The sequence below is a fragment of the Magnolia sinica genome, chromosome 12 (assembly GCF_029962835.1).
Source record: "Magnolia sinica isolate HGM2019 chromosome 12, MsV1, whole genome shotgun sequence".
Classification (NCBI taxonomy): domain Eukaryota; kingdom Viridiplantae; phylum Streptophyta; class Magnoliopsida; order Magnoliales; family Magnoliaceae; genus Magnolia; species Magnolia sinica.
Window position 1 is genome coordinate 9,659,270 of NC_080584.1, and position 18,328 is coordinate 9,677,597.

The following is an 18,328-nucleotide window of genomic DNA, read 5'->3' on the forward strand; positions in this document are numbered from 1 at the left end:
TAACACAAATATATACTCATAATCACAAGTCACCACCAAAATGAAAATCTGCTTTTTGTGGTTGCTCGACCTCCACATCATCGTCATCGTCACCATCAGGCTGAGGCTGTCCAATAGGTGTAGGTGTTACATATCCATAATATCCAGTGCAGGAAGGAAATACTAGATCAGCGAAACTAGAGGATGGTGATCGACTACGACTCGACCACGGAATAAGGATATCTACCGATGCCGTCGAATAGCCATCTTGGTGCCTTGAGAATCTTGAGATTGAGAGTGCGTCTGCTTTGTGATGAGTAACTTGGATTTGGATGCGGATATCTATAATCATATGGATATTGATCGGGAGGGCTACTCCACATGAATGTGATGGAGCAGGCTCAATATAACCATCATAATTCAATTCACCATAAGAATATCCATCATAATAACCAAGACCATGAGCCTGCCGATGTTCCGAACCTCTCGGACTCGGTGCACCACTAGATGTACCCACCTCCTGCTGGCTGTATTGTGACTCGGTACACTCATAAGTCCGACCTCGTGTACCACCTCGTCGCTGTTCATCGACATCGTGATCTGTAAACGGCTGTATAGGGTGTTGAGCAACACCAAAAGTGCCAGCACCAGGGGCAAGGGGGTCATCATCACCATCATCCGACACGGTCATGCTACCATTGCTCATACTCTTTTGTTGATCTTGAGCCGTACTTGGCATAAACGTTTCCTTTCTTACTAGGTCAACACATCTGCACGACTCTCTTGTTGCGCTCTGCGTATTTCTGGGTCATTAATCTCCAATTCTTCACTATCCTCTTCAATTTGTTTTTCCCTTGTTTCCAATTTTTCAGAAGTGGGTCATCCTCATCATAAATATTGTCCAAGTTTATTGGACAGTAGTCTCCGTCATCAGCAGCTGTAATGCTCCTATGATGTCGTCGCATTCTTAGTTTTATATTGTAGTGCATGAAGACAAGTCTATCTAATGTTCTAGTCTGCAATCTATTCCTATTCTTTGAATGAATGAGCGCAAAACAACTCCAATTCCTTTCGCAGCTAGAGGAAGATGTTGTCTGGCTCAAAACTTACTGCAATTTTTTGGAGAGCCTTCGTACTCTCTCCGAAATTAATCCACCATTCGGCCGGTTGCAATCTAGATACTGCATGCTGTGCAAGAGCATCTCCAAAGCTACCAAGGCGATTTCCAAATGTATCTAATTCATTTAATGCCTTTATTTGCAGATCTAAGTCAGGCTCTAATCTCTTTATCACATTTTTTAGCCCGACACGAACTTCATCATCCGCAACAAATGATTGGGCATATCTATACCTAGGATTTAGGTAGTAACCTGCTGCATGAAGATCGTGATGGAGTTGGTTTGTCCATCTCTTGTCGATCATCTTCCAATAAGTCTGCCAACTTCTACAATCACGTTGAATTGCAAGCTTTACCTTATCCATGGCATCATATATGAAGCCCATGGTAGGTGCTTCATCGGATTCAACAAGACGGAGTACCCTCATTAGTGGCTCCATCACCTTTAGGATCGCCTTGACCTTCTTCCAATATTTGTTGTCCCGTATGGTGTTCACAACTTCGACCGGTGTTCCTGATGTCTTCTTCCCATGTTTTGTGTTGAGCCATTCTCGGGAAGCGAACATCTCACTCAACTCTTCTCTATGCTGGAATAAACTCTCTAATGCTATAAAGTTTGTTGCGAATCTAGTCGCCGCAGGCCTCAACAACTCTCGTCCTTTCGTAAACTTTCTCATTATTGCAACTATTTGATTATGGTTGTAAATAAACGTCGTCACTTCCCTTGCCCTTTCGACCATTTCCTTAACATTCTTCTTCTTCCCAATATCTTCCAATATAAGATCAATACAATGGGCAGCACATGGTGACCAAAAAAGATGTTTTCTCTTATCCATCAACATATGTCCTGCAAGCTTATATGTTGCTTCATTATCTGTCACAATCTGCACTATATTCTCCTCTCCAATCTCGTCCACAACTTTATCCATTAGTCCATTAATATAAGTAGAATTTTTTGTTGCCTCTGAGGCATCAATTGACTTGTGGTATATAGTTCCTAAGTGGCAGTATACCATGAAGTTGATCATGCTGCGTCTGGTTGGGCCAGTCCAACCATCACACATGATTGTGCATCCTCTGGCTTGCCATACAGGTTTAAAGGTAGCCACGTATGCTTTCACATCCGCATACTCTGCATCTGTCCATTTTCCCCTAATCTCCTTAGCCGTGGGAGCTTTTATTCCTTCACCTGCTTCTGCTGCTGCATCAATTACCACCTGCCAATATGATGAATTGTTGGCATGTATAAATAACTTTGCTGCTGCTCTACCTAATTTCTCAACGGAAGTTCTACTCCACATTTGTTTTATCTTCTTTTGTTTAGTTGATTCTTTTCTAAATAGGATTGGATCAATAGAGGGTCTCTTAGGCTCATTTACTTCTTCATCCAAACGTATAGGGGAATCATGTGAAGATGTCGTCGGCTCCCAAACATACGTCGTAACCCACCAAACCTACCCCCCACTCCCACCCCCACCCCCACTTGCAGAAGCAGGCACTTCCAGTCGCACTCCCACTCCCACTCCCACTCCCCCTCCCCCTCATAACCATGCATTTCAAACAAGCGGCGGCGTTCTTCCTCTTCATGAGCTAGACGCAAGCTCTCTTAGCTATAGTAAATTCTCGATTTAAATCTTCGTCAGAATTAATAATATCTTCATCACGAACGCCCATATATTTAGAACCAAACACCTCCTGTCGAGCTGCATCAAAAATATCATCTTTCTTCTTTTGTACAACAACACGTTTACCCTTCGACTCATCCAGACTAGCTTGCATTAAAAGCATTATCTCTTTCGGTACTCTACTACATGGCGCAACTTGACCCTTTCGATGTGCCAAATGTTGTTTGAGACGGGTAATTCCACCAGTCACTAGTCTATCACAATACTTGCACTTAATTTGGTGCCTAGTACCACCAACCCTCTCACAATGTTGCCATCCAATATCATCACTAACTTGTTGTTGGCCAGATCCAGACATTTCTTTAGGCTTAGGTAGACACTAGATAATTAGATTTGAGTATGAGTGTATGACCTATGTTAATAAAGATGGTTTTATATTCTAACTAAACCCTAAGAAGCTCCAAGGCAAAACCTGTCCAATATAAGCAAATAAAAACATAAAGTCACTAATTCGAAAATAGAAAAAAATTATAAAATGACACCCCAAATCTGTAAAATACACATTAACATGTTCTACTATGATTAACATATCACATGGCATGATTAAAATAGTAAAACAATCATTAAAAAATTAATTTTTAAATTTAAAAAAGAAGGGCCATAATTAATGCGTAAATAGAAAAAAATATTAAAAAATTATAAAATGGCACCCCAAATCTGTAAAATGCACATTAACATATTCTACTATGATTAACACATCATATGGCATGATTAAAACAGTAATACAACCATTAAAAATTGATTTTTCGAATTTTTAAAAAAAGGGACAAAATTCATGCGTAAATAGAAAAAAATATTTAAAAAATATAAAATGGGACCCCAAATCTGTAAAATGCACATTAACATGTTCTACTATGATTAACACATCATATGGAGTGATTAAAACAGCAAAACAATCATTAAAAATTGATTTTTCGAATTTTAAAAAAAAGGAGCAAAATTCATGCGTAAATAGAAAAAAATATTTAAAAAATATAAAATGGGACCCCAAATCTGTAAAATGCACATTAACATGTTCTACTATGATTAACACATCATATGGAGTGATTAAAACAGCAAAAAAATCATTAAAAATTGATTTTTGAATTTTAAAAAAAAGGGGCAAAATTCATGCGTAAATAGAAAAAAATATTTAAAAAATATAAAATGGGACCCCAAATCTGTAAAATGCACATTAACATGTTCTACTATGATTAACACATCATATGGAGTGATTAAAACAGCAAAACAATCATTAAAAATTGATTTTTTGAATTTTAAAAAAAAGGGGCAAAATTCATGCGTAAATAAAAAAAAAAATTAAAAAAATATAAAATGGGTCCCCAAATCTGTAAAATGCACATTAACATGTTCTACTATGATTAACACATCATATGGAGTGATTAAAACAGCAAAACAATCATTAAAAATTGATTTTTTGAATTTTAAAAAAAAGGGGCAAAATTCATGCGTAAATAGAAAAAAATATTTGATCAAAAGAATATACAAATAGAGTATCCCAAATCTGTAAAATGCACATTAACATGTTCTACTATGATTAACACATCATATGGAGTGATTAAAACAGCAAAACAATCATTAAAAATTGATTTTTTGAATTTTAAAAAAAAGGGGCAAAATTCATGCGTAAATAAAAAAAAAATTTAAAAAAATATTAAATGGCACCCCAAATCTGTAAAATGCATATTAACATGTTCTACTATGATTAACACATCATATGAGATAATTAAAACAGCAAAACATATTAAAAAAAGTATAAATACCTATTTTTGACAAATTTATGAAAAATGGCCCACCAAGCTTTGATTCAACAAAATCCGCCAATATAATGTGTTTTTTCCTCAAATATTCACCCAAGGTTGGTCGAAATTAGCAGTAGAAGGAGTGAGGAGGAGTTTGGAAGCAAGAAATTTCGAAAAAACATCAAAAACGGACCTTAAAATGCAAAAAAAAATGGCCGTTTTTCGACCGTTACGGCGCTGACCGTTACGGGTGACCGTTACGCCCGTAACGGCCGTTACGCCCGTATCGGGCCCGTATCGGCCGATACGGGTACAAAAACGGGAATCGGCCGTTTTGGCCCCGAATCGGGTAACGGTGTGTACCGTTACCGTAATTCAAGCTGGTTATTATCGCGATCCTTGAACCTATGCTCAGCAATGAAAGATGTGTGTAGTAGGGCCTCAAATTGGGATTCACTCTTCCTTTTCCAACTCGGCACAAGGCGGGAAGGTGTGGATTTTTGCATCATCCGCCCTTTGCATTAACGTTCAAGCCGCATCCAATCAGATGTTGACCATTGCTGTGGGGTACCAAGGGTCTTCTTCCAATGTCATGGCTTCAATTGTCTATGCTAAATGCTCCCGCATTCTTAGAAGCCAATTGTGGAATGACCTGGCCATTTTGGGGAATGCTTGCTCGCTTCCGTGGACTGTTTACGGAGACTTCAACGCCACTCTTCTATCTTCGGAGAGAAGGGGAGCTGCCTCCTACGACGCGCATAATTCTACCCAATTTTTCGAAGGTTTGAACATAGCTGGGCTAATCGATGCCCTGTACACTAGCAATAACTTTACCTAGTGCAACAACCAAGCTGGTCTAGCCCGGGTTTAGGCCATATTGGACCGAGCTTGCTGCAATAATCTTTTGCTCCAAGCCTTCCCTTCCTTCCAAGTCAAACATCTACCTAGGCTGAATTCGGACCACGCTCCACTATTACTTACCTTTTCCCCGCTTCATCTAACCGCGCCTAAGCCATTCAGATTCCTCCGCATGTGGACAACGCATGACTCCTTCCTGCATCTCGTCAAAGAAGCCTGGGTCACTGATTTGGAGGGGGATCCGCTCCATACTCTTCTCAATAAGCTAAGAAACGTGAAGCTTGCCATCAAGGGATGGAACAAGCACACCTTTGATAACTTATTTCTCAATTTGAAGCAGGCTGAAGTAGAGTTAGTGGTGGCAGAAACAGCAGCTCAGGACTTCTCGGACCCCACCCACCAGCAGTTGCTACAAACAGCTAGGGATAACCTGGCTAACTTAGAGCGGTGTGAGGAAATTTTCTGGAGGCAAAAGTCTAGGATTCAATGGCTTTAAGAGGGAGACCGGAACACTAAGTTTTTTCATGCCTCAACGACAGGGAGGGTGAGAAAGGCCAGAATCCAGGAGATCACGATGGATGATGGCTCCTTGTTTACAGACAATGCAAATATTAAGAGTGCGGTCGTTGAGTTTTATGAGAAGCTTTTGTGGGCTGAAAATTCTGTCCATCCTAGGAAGCTTCTTAACGTCCTCCAGCCCTTGGTATCGGAATCAGACAATAGGGCCCTTCTGGCTGACCCCTCAATCGAAGAGGTCCATGCGGCGGTAAAAGCGATTCCACTGGACGAAGCTCCTGGCCCTGACGGCTTTACCGATGCTTTCTTCCAAGAGTGTTGGGACGTTGTTGGCTCGGATTTACTATAGGCGGCCCAATCATTTTTCAGGGGTGGCACGCTCCCCAGAGCTTTTACTTGCACCCTGATTTGCCTCATCCCAAAATCCACCTCTCCCTCTAAATTTTTTGATTTTAGGCCCATTAGTCTTTGTAACTGCATCTATAAGATTTTTGCCCAAATTCTTGCAGACAGGTTAGGGACCATTCTTCCCAAAGTCATTTCAACTGAGCAAGGGGCGTTTGTCAAGAGTCGTTCCATAGCCAAAAATTGCGCCCTAGTTCAGGAAATCTTCCGCAATATCAACAGAAAAAGTTAGAGGTGGTAATATCATGCTCAAGCTGGATATGGAGAAAGCCTACGACAGGCTCAGCTGGGAATTCTTGTCCGAGGTGCTCGCTATATTCGGCTTTGATAAGAAATGGATCTGCATGCAGGAGAGATGTTGGTCCAATTGTTGATTTCGGTTCTTATCAATGGGGAGGCAAGTGGGTTCTTTAAATCATCGCGGGGCCTCCGCCAGGGTGACCCTATCTCGTCGGCCCTCTTCATCCTCGTTGCGGAGTACTCAGTAGAGGCTTCGGCCATCTCCTTAATAGTGGTCAATGCTAGCCGTTTAAGACCTGTAGGAGCTACTCTCTGATTTCCCACCTATTATTCGCCGATGACACTATCCTTTTCGCTAACGGGAGCAAAAAGTCCCTTAAAAAGATCGCAACTTCCTCAAAAAATATGAGAGGTCCTCAGGTTAACGAATCAACAGCCAGAAGAGCTTATTCATCATGTCAACTAAGCAATCTAGGGCGCAATTGAGATCAGCTACCAGCATCCTGGGCTTCAATAAAGGTTTGTCTCCGTTCACATATCTGGGCATTCCCATCTTCTAGGGAAGACCGAGTAGGGCGTATTTCCAGGCCTTGCTGGATAAAACCTGCTCGAAGATAACTACCTGGAAAGCCAAGATCTGTCTCAGGCGGGGAGACTAACGCTGATCAACCGTGTTTTGTCCAGCGTGCCCATCCACACGTTAGGGGTGACGGACGTGCCGATTGGCATCATGAGGGATCTCCAAAAAGCCTTCACCAATTTCTTGTGGGGATGGGAGGAGACCAAGCGTAAATGCCACTAGCGCAGTTGACAATCGATCACTCTTCCTAAGGCTGAAGGTGGGCTGGGACTCAGAAGCTTTATCGCTGTTATGAAAGCATTCTGCCTACAGACGGTGTAGACCCTTAATTTTAGGAGAGAGTCCAGTTGCTGGAGCTAATTTATCCGTGCCAAGTATGCTACGGACATTCACGACATTGGAGGTGCGTCTGCTCGGGCCTCTGCGTCTGCACCAGTCTTAGCGTCGTCGCTGTGGAAACAGATATGTAAGCTGAACCCATTACAGTAGCCCCATACACGCTGACTGATCAGGAAGGGGGAAAGCAACGTCTGGAGGTGCGACTGGACAGGGTTGGGTCCACTTGTTAATTGGGCCTCTCGCCCCATTCCACTGAGTTTACTGTCTGCCAAAGTTATGGACTTGCTCGGTCCAAATGGCTATCGAGCACACTCCCCACTGCTTGTGTTTCTGCGATGTGTCATCATTGACCACATAGCTGAGGAAGGTATTTGTACCTCCTCCACAGATGATAGGTGCATTTGGACGGGCTCAGCCACGAGGGAACTCTCGGTTTGACTGGTAGGGCAGCTTTTCAGATCTCAGGCCAACAAGAAGACCTGGTCCAAATGGGTTTGGCATGCAAAGCTTTCGCCAAAGATGTCCATGTTAGCCTGGAAGATCCTTCACAAAGCCATCCCGACGGACACCAGGATCCAACGTAAAGGGGTTTCCCTTGCATCCAAATGCAACTGCTGCTCCTCTTCATCCGTGATTCAAGCAGAATCCATTGATCACATCTTTCTCTTGGGGACTAAGGCGAGGGAGGTTTGGGACTACTATGATAGAATCCTCGACATGAATAGGCCTACCCAGTCATCTACAGTGGGAATGGCCTCCTTCTGGTGGTCCGACGCCTCTTCCTCCCTCTACAGATTTCCCCTCAAGGGTCTAATTCCCTCCTTCATATTCTGGGAACTTTGGAGAACGAGAAACGTGGCCCACTTTGATGGTGTAGACATTCCGGTTGTTGGTATCATCACAAACATTAGGCGCTGGATCACACAAATTGCCCCGCCCCTACCCCCTCCCAAATATATTTACCGATCCATATCAGCTTCCCTCTCAACCCTGGGTATCCCTGCGCCTCCTGCTTTGCATCCTACTGCTTGCATCGTCAAATGGTCCAGGCCGCAACCTGGTTGGACGAAGCTCAACCGTCAACGTTGACGGTTCGGCCCTTCGCAATCCTGGACCCTCGGGAGGGGGGGGCCTTGCCAAGGACAACACAGGGAAGGTTCTCTTTGCCTTTTCTTAGGCCTACGGCCTCAGATCCAACACGCGGGTTGAAGTTAGAGTCATTCTTGACGGCCTAATCTTGTGTGTGAGATTTGGGCTCAACAAAGTGGAAGTGGCCAGCGACTCGAAGTGTGTCATTTCTGCCCTGTCCAACACCTCGACCCTCTCTCAGACCATGTGGTACTAGATGACGAGGATTAGGGCCATCAATCGATCAATCGAAATTCGCTTTGCCCATTGTCATAGAGAGGCTAATTTCCCCGCTGATGAGTTGGCCCGCGTGGGGAGTGGAGGCCAAGTGGATCGCTTCTTCCAGACGCTGGAAGATCTACCGGCCAAGATTAGAGGCCTCCTTTTCTTAGATAGAACCGGCTTGGGTAGCATCCGTGTAGGCTAGTTGGTAGCCCTATCCGGCCTTTTTTGCTTCCTGTACATTTTATGATAGGCGGGCCCAAATTGCATGACTACCCGAATCCACTTTCATAAAGATTTTGCTTCATGAATATATCAGATGGAATTTTGAAAAAAAAAAAATGTAAGTATAGGAAAGTTCAAAGTTTGACTAGCTAATTAATACTACCTAGGTCAAGTGAGAAATTAGGAACCCTCGAATGGGATCCAATACTAAATTCATACTAAGAATGGATGTGGGTCGTACTACTGTACACTCCACTTAGGGCTATTTAGTTTTATCTCTATACTTGCTCTTTTGTTAACAGTGATTTAGGACATGATGGGGATTCTCACTTTTGTTATTTAAGGTACTTCTATCATAATGAAAATTCATTAATATAAAAGATTTAGACTAGGTCAACCTTGTTTGGGTCGCTCTCTTCTCCCAACCTTTTCTTCTCCTCTCTCATTCTTCTCTTGTTTTCTTTCTCTTTCTATACTTTTACATTGTATCAGAGCATCCTTGTTTATGATTTAACCTTTTGTTTTCCTTTCTCCTATTCTCTCATTCTTTCTCCTTCTTTTACCTTATTGGTACTTCTCATCCCCCTAGTGCTGAATTGTTTTTAAAAAAAACCTAGGCTTTCGTTTCTTTTCTTCTTCTTCTTCTTCTTCTTCTTTTTGGTGATGAGCCTTTTGTAATAGTCAATGTGTGAGTAGGTGAATTAAGTCCATGTGATCTCATCTCTCATGTGGTTATTAGAAGCATGTGGGCTGCTAGCTCGTGTTGGATGCCATGTTTGTGATAATATTCATCCATAGCCAGTTGGTAAGGGTGGATGTATGGGTTGATTTCTCTCTTTAAGCATGATGTGGGCATTACATGAAGCATACAAGTGGTATGTTTGTCGATCGTGCTAGGCCAGCCTATGTTTGTGAAAGATTTGTGGAATTCTCTTCTAACTTTTTCTTTGTGGAATTCTCTTCTAACTTGTTCTTTGTGGTATTCTCTTCTTGTTCTGATGGAGATGAAAAGTGATCTAAAATTTGGATTCATAAATCCATCTAATTTTTAGGGGTCCAGATAACCTTATTAAATTAAATGGAATAAACTATCTCCAGTGGTCTGAGTTTGTCCAAGTGTTTCTAATAGCGAAGGACAAATCAAGATATTTGAACACAGACAAACCTAGTGAGAGTTCTAATACTTATGACCAATGGATACAAGAGAATACCCAAATTTTGGCATGGTTTTGGAATAGCATGAACTACCCGTCAATGCCAATATAATATTTCTTGACACAATAAAGGAAGCGTGGGATGCATTACGAGAGATGTAGTCATCCAACAAAAACATCTCTTGTACATATCGATTATATGAAAAATATTTGATCTTCAACAAGTTGATAAATCTCTAGGTGAATACTATTCCAAACTCAAAGAAATGTGAGGAGCAAAATGTGTATTAGCCTATTACCATTAATTTGGAGAAGTTACATCAGCAACGTAAAGAGTTTCGTGTGACCGAACTCTTATCAGTGTTAAAACATGAGTATGAACCGGTTCTTGCACATATATTGGATGGTAAAGATGTGTTACCTCTGAATGAGGTGCATGCTCATCTCTAGCATGTATCATTGAACTCTACAAGTGGAGCCAATGACAATTCTATTTTTGCATCTTTCAGTATCAAGGTCTTGGTGGTAGCCATGGTAGAAGAGGTATCAAGGTGATTTTGACAAAATAGGAGAAGATCATGGACCTAGGAAGTGCATGCATTGTGGATTCTCCAATCACTATTGAAAAAAATTGAGATCTCTGTGAAAAGCCAACATAGGCTAATCAAGCATTTTATATTCGAGAGAGCAGTCAGCCACATCTGGCTAGTTCTACGTCTACAACTCCCCAACAACGTACAATTGGTCAAATAGTTACACTAACTCAAGAGTACTCCAAGTTGCTGAAAATTTTACAAAATCGGCCTATTCCTACTACTTCTGCAGTTGCTTCCACACCTGTGGATACATTTGTGACCTCCGCTATAGCATTTTAGGATCTAAGTCCCACACTCCATTGGTCATTGATTCTAGAGCATCCGATCATATGACAAGTGGCTACAGTGTGTTTTCCTCCATTAATACATTGTTAACATGTTCATTTGTCACTCTGACATTTCTCAGCAGTTAAGCAGGCCGAGGGTAAACTGACTGATCTGGAGCTGAAAATCCAGCAAGATGCGGGTCAGTCAGTGGAAGACAGTGCTATTCAGGCTGAGTGTTGGAGGCTAGAGCGACCCTCTCCCGTCTCGAACTCATGGAGGAATCTTTCTGGAAACAGAAAGCCAGAAATAGCTGGCTGGCGGAGGGGGATAGAAATACGGGGTTTTTCCATGCGTCAGCTACTGAGAAAGACAGAAGAGCGTCGATCAGTTCCATCAGATTGGATTCGGGTCAGACCGTTGAGTCGTAAGCTGAAATCAAGTTCGAGGCAATCAGATTTTACCATCAATTCTCGGCAGGTGCGGTTGAGCTGGGGAATGAAGTCCTCGAGGCCATCCCTTCGCTGGTTACAGCTAGGGATAATGCGAGGCTAATGGCCCCGCTGTCTCTGCTGGAAGTGCATCAGGCCATCAACTCCATTCCAAGGGATGAAGCAGCTGGCCCGGACGGATTCTCCGCTGCTTTCTTCGCAGGCTGTTGGGATATTGTGGGTTAGGATCTCTGAAAAGTGGCTACTCTCTTATTCAAGGGAGGCTCTATGCCTAGGGCCATCACCTCCTCACTGATTGCCCTCATTCTTAAGGCTGCAGCTCTAAAACGCTTTTCAGACTTTTGACCCATTAGCTTATGCAATGTGGTGTATAAAATTTTTGCAAAAGTGATTGCATTCAGGTTGAGCATGCTCCTACCCTCGCTGATCTCCCTGGAGCAGGGAGCGTTCGTTTAAGGTCACTCCATTTTGAAAAATATTGCGCTCTCCCAAGAGCTCCTTCAGGAGTTGAATAGAAGAGTCAGGGGAGGCAACATCCTGGTTAAGCTTAACATGGAGAAAGCGTATGATAGAGTTGAGTGGCCTTTCCTCAAAAGTGTGCTGGAGCGCTTTGGTTTTTCAGCTCCATGGATTCAGCTAGTGGAACGTTGTTGGAATAATTGCTGGTTCTCGGTTTTAGTGAACGGGGAAGTTGGAGGTTTCTTCAAATCCACCCGAGAACTTCGCCAAGGGGACTCGTTATCTCCTAGCTTGTTTATCCTAGCTTCGGAGGTGCTTGGGAGAGGCTTCAAAAATCAAGTGGAGTTAGGTGCTTGTCTCCCGTTCAGAGGCTGGCGTGGTAACATGGTGGTATCTCATCTGCTCTTTGTTAATGATACACTTCTGTTTCTCAATGGTGGCCTTAGATCCATTCGAGCAGCTAAGCATTTCCTTGATGACTATCAGCGGGCGTCTGGTTGAAAGGTTAACTTCCACAAGAGCCACTTCCTGTGTGCTGAAAATATGACTGCGTCCAAAGCCGCGACAGTCCAAAGAGAGCTGGGTACGGTGAGAATTAGGGACGGTATCACTTATCTGGGAGTCCCGATTTCGGCGGGCAGAAGAAAAAAGGATTCTTTTCAGATGCTTGTGGACAAGGTTGATGGTCGTATCAAAGTTTGGCAGGCGCGGTGCCTATCAATGGTGGGTAGGGCCACGTTGGTGAAGCACATCTTGGCTAGTGTCCCTGTTCATACTCTAGCAGCGACCCATGTTCCAATTGGGGTCCTTAAAAGCTTGGAAACTCGCCTCGCTGACTTCCTTTGGGGTTGGGCTGATGGGAGAAAAAAGCTCCACTAGTAGAGTTGGCGGAATATTACAACACCTAAGATGGAAGGGGGTTTGGGTATTAGGAGCCTTTCAGAAGTCATGAATGCGTTCCAGCTCAAAATGGCTTGGATTGTGAGTGCAAAGCTGACAAGGGGTTGTGGGGTTCGTTTATGCAAGCCAGATATACCCAGGACCTGCAAAGTGAGGGTCAGACGCAGCTCACGGCTTTAGTCTCGCCTCTGTGGGAGAAAATCCGAAGATTGTTCCGGATTTTAGATGATCATGTTCAGTGGCAGATAGGTGTAGGAAATTTGGATTTGTGGACAACCAACTGGACGGGTGAGGGTCCGCTGGAGGGTAGGACGTTGTGCCTTATTCCCCCTGCGCTTCGTCATCTTCAGGTCAATGATGTCCTGGGCAGGATGGGCCCGCTTCCTCCATCTGCCGTCTACTTGGTCCACCCTCAGCAAGACATTGACGCTATCTTCCATAGTGGGCACTGTTTAACTGATGGCCTAGATTCTCTTGTCTAGCAACCAAACCCGTCAGGAGCTTTCTCTGATTTGTTGGCTTGGGACATATGCAAGATGCACAGCCCCTGCACGGCTTGGGTGCTAAAATCTAGTTTACTAAGCTACAGCCCAAAATCTCTCTACTAGTCTGGAGAACTATCAGGGGGGCGCTGTCGGTTAATGTTGCCGTCCAAGCCTGAGGGATTCAGCTTTTTCTCACTACTGCTGTTGTGTAGATGACCTCCGGCTGACGCAGAAACTTGCGGTGGAGACCGCTGTCCACATGTTTCTGTAGAGCGCCCCAGCAAGAGCGGTTTGGGCCCATTTTGCTCGAAATTTTGATGTTCAACTGCGCCACTTCCCATCGGTGGAGAGATGATCGGTTCATTAGTGGGGTTCGCGTTCTACGATTGGGCCATCCCCCTTCAAAAAAATGGTGCCCTGTTTCATTCTCTGGGAACTGTGGAAAGGGAGAAACGCGTCGAAATTTGACGGGGTGATCATGAACGTTGGTTTACTCATCTCGCACATCACAGGTTGGATTCGTTTTGTTTTGGAAAATTGGAAGTCCCCTCAATCCCGTGCAGCTTCTTCCAGCAGGGCTCTAGCGGCCTTGGGCATTTCATGGCAGCCCCAACTTATGCAACCGGTCCAGGTGGTTGTTTGGACGAAGCCTTCGTAGGGCTGGGTTAAGTTGAATATCGACGGTTCTTCTAGGGAAAACCCAGGGGCAGCCAGTGGCGGGGGTGTCTGCAGAGGAGACAAAGGCAAGTTTTGCTTCGAGCTTTATGCAGGATATGGCTACGCTTCGAACACGAGAGCGGAGCTCCGTGTTGTTCTTGACGGCCTGCTGCATTGCATTCAACATGGCTTCTCCAACATTATTGTGGAGTCCGACTTTATCTTGGTGGTGCAGTTCCTCTCGGGGTTGTCTTGCCCGGGACGGAAATGGAATTATTGAGTCACTAGAATCAAGAGCCTCAGCGTCTCCTTAAATGTAAAGTTTGTTCATATTTGTATAGAGGGTAATGGGCCGGCGGACTTCTTAGCCAAATTAGGTAGCGAAAAGCAAGGGTCGGCTCTGTTTTCAGCCCTTCCCGACCTCCCTCAGGAAGTCAGGGGTCTTCTTTTTCTAGACAGGTTGGGTTTATGTTCAGTTAGAAGGGAGCATTAGAGGCCTTGGCCTTCTCTTTTGAGGCCTCCCTCGGCCCCATTTTTTTTTTTGGAGTTCCTCTTTTACGATAGGCTTCCCTCCCCTTTTTGTTAGGGGGAACCCGAATCTAGGGTGTTGCATTGTTCCCTCTCTGTATTTCCTTTTGATATAAGAAATGAAGGCATCGGTTTGGACAAAAAAAATAAAAATGGTACACAATCCATAGCATGTGGAATGGGTACTGTTCATACAAGTCATTCCCTCTCAGTATCCTATGTCTTGTTTATTTCAAAATTTCCTTTTCAGTCTTCTTTGCCTGTTAGAAAATTTACCAAATCTCTTAATTGTTTTATAACTTTCTATCCTTAATTTAAACTATGCTTTTCAATATTCAAAGGTGAAGAAGAAGATTGGTAGAGGACATGAACATGACGAGTAGTGCTATCTTGATCGTGAGTTGGCGCAGCAACACATAAAAGCATCTCCCCTTATCAGTGGCACTACTGTTTCGGTCACCCATTATTGAATATTCTTAAGGGTGTCATTCTTTCTTGGTCATCTATGTCATATAGAGTGTTATGTGTGAATTCAACAAACATCATTGTACTACTTACCTACCAATAGTTTAATTCATTTCTCTTTAGTTCATTCAGATGTTTGGGGACCACTTAAAATATCTAGTAGGTTAAGATATGACTCTATTTTATTACATTTGTTGATGATTTCTCAAGAATGACGTGGATTCATTTAATGAAAGACAGGTTTGAATTATTCTTTATTTTTAAAGCTTTTCATATTAAAGTAGAAAATCAAATTAATTCAAAACTATGTGTTTCATTTTGATAATGCCCAAGAATATATATATATATATATATATATATATCCCAAGCTTTTAGTTAGTATTTTTCTTTAATAGGTATCCTACATTAAACATCACATGTACACACCCCACAACAAGACGATGTTGAGGAATGGAAAAACGTCACCTACTTAAGGTAACTTGTGCTCTATTAATTCACAAATGTTTCCAATAGTTTTTTGGAGTGATGTAGTACTTACGACATGTTTTCTGATAATTTGAATGCCATCATCTATTTAATGGGTCAGTCACCTCATCAAATGTTACTCCCAAATACTTTGTTTTTTTCTTTGCCTCCCAAGGTTTTTGATTATGTCTGCTTTATTTATTCATTGGATTCGGGCCATGATAAATTAAATGCTTGAGATGTTGAATGTATTTTTCTTATATACTTCCTGACACAGAGATTATCGTTGTTATAGTCTTTCACTTCAAAAACAATATGTATATAAAAATGTTACTTTTCCTTCTACACCGTTTTTCTTAAAAGGCAGTAAATCTCTTTAAACGAAAGTTGTGCTTATACCTATTGCAGTTGAAGACATCATACGACCTCCTCACTATGCTAACTCTTCCATTTTCACAGTGTTTCGGTTAAAGGTTTACTCATGACAAAAACAAAAAGATAGTACAATTAATCATGATGTGTCATCTAACATATTTTTCTTTGAGCCTTGTGATGTAGTGACTTCTCTAGATTGGGTTGGTATTTTTATTGCCTTGAGAAAAAGGAGTTTGCTTGTATCGATCACCATATCTCTAAATATGCTTTATTCCACTGCTTATTTCTAAATTTTTGAAAGTCTTCCCTATCCTTGTCCTCTCACTCTATTCCCAAGTCATACCAAGTAGTGTTGTTACATGCATACATAAGGGTAGAAGTAGGCAACAGAACAGGAAATGACTTCTCTTTATCAGAATAACACTTGGGAACTCGCCAATTTACCTGCCAGCATTGTTTGAATTATCTCCGATATTATCGAAATATCTCCGATATTATCGTTATCTCCTGCTTGGCGATACCGATAACACTGGTAGTATTAGAAATTCCAGGCATCAGTAATGTATCGCTAAGTATCGCAAACGTATCGATATCGCAAATATTTTCAATTATGTAAATTCCAGGCATTGCTTGTATTGCCAATGTATTGATATCGCCAATATTTTTTACTATGTAAATTCAAGATGACACGTGTATCACAAGTGTATCAACGATATTTCAAAAATATCACCAACATAGGGATATCACGAAAAGTTTGTTTATTAAAAAAAATTATATTTTAATTTTTTTATGAGCACATTGTTGTATGCAGTTTTCAATTTGTCATTGCTAATATTGATAATATTTCAACATTATCGTTATCGCAACATGCGCAATAATACCACAATCTTTGATTTCATTTTCAATTGTCAATGATTTCGTAGCAAAATATCGTGAGTTATCGATATTCTGCAATGTCGATTGATTCTTGGATGGAAGGTTGCATGGATGATTAGATGGTTGGATGGGATGGATGGGATGGTTAGACTGTTTCTTATGACGACACTTGCTTTTAAGGTCCCACTAAATGGAAACTTATTTTGTATTCATTCTTTTTGTAAATTTTTTATTTCTAAATATGCAAATACATGTCTTTTAGCATCTCCTGAAGTTTCACTGAAAATTCTAACGGTTTCCCCATGTTTTCCCTCATTTTTAGTTATTAGCGATATTATCGGCAATATTGATATTGTTTCCGTACCCCCGACATGCGAAACTTGTAGTGATACTGATACTTTGAACATTGCCTGCCAGTAAATGTATTGTTAGTTGTAGATGGGTCTACACAATTAAGTTCCATCCCAATGGTATGATTGAACATCTAAAGGTTCTCCTAGTTGCTAAGGGATATACTTAGACTTTTGGTATTGATTACACCAAAACCTTCTCTCTTGTGACTAATTTAAACTGCATTAGTGTTATATTGTTTGTAGTTGTTAATCATGGCTGATCCCTCTTTTAACTTGACGGAAAAAATGCCTACATTCAGGGTAATATCATAGAAGAGGTTTATATGGAGCAACCGCTTGAATTTGTTGCGCAGGGAGAGTCTAATAAAGTGTGTAAACTACGTAAGGTAATTTATTTGTTAAAATGGTCACCACGTGCATGGTTTAACAAATTCAATAAAGTTGTGTTGAACTATAGCTTTATTCGAAGCCATGCCGATCATTTCATTTTTGTCAGAAAGGTATCTTAAAGATTTATTATATTGGTAGTACATGTAGATGTATTATTGTTATAGGAAGTGACAATAGAGGGATTGATGAGATAAAGAAGTATGCTCAAAGACATTTCCTTACAAAAGATCTGGGTCATTTTTTATACTTTTTTGGTATATAAGTAGCTATATCTAAAGAAGGAATAAATTTGCCTCAATGAATATATGTTATGGATTTGCTCATGGAGACGTGTCTTCAAAGCATTAAGTCGTCGATACACTAATGGATCATAATAATAATAAAAAAATTGTAAGCAATCAAAGATATGCAGCAGAAGACCTGTGAGGTATAGAAGATTAGTTGGAAAACTTATTTATTTAACAATAATTTGACCAAACATATTTTATGTTGTGAGTGTAGTGAGCCAATTTATGAGTTCTTCAAGAGTATGAATACAATTATTTGGATTCTATGATAACTTACAGGAGTACCAAGTCAAGATATTTTGTACCAATGGAACGGTCATCTTCAGGTCATAAGGTACTTAAATTTAGACTAGGCAGGTCTTTTAGCAGACATATAATTTACTACTCGGTATTGCACATTTGTGGGAGGAATGTAGTCATATGGAAGAGTAAGATTAAGCGTGTGGTGACCCAATCAAGTGCTAAAGCAGAATATAAAGCAATGGCTTATAACACCTATGAGTTAATGTAGATCAAGAAATTATTGTAAGAAATGGATCCTATAGTGAATTTATCTATGTGTTAATTTTATAGTAATTAGGTGGCA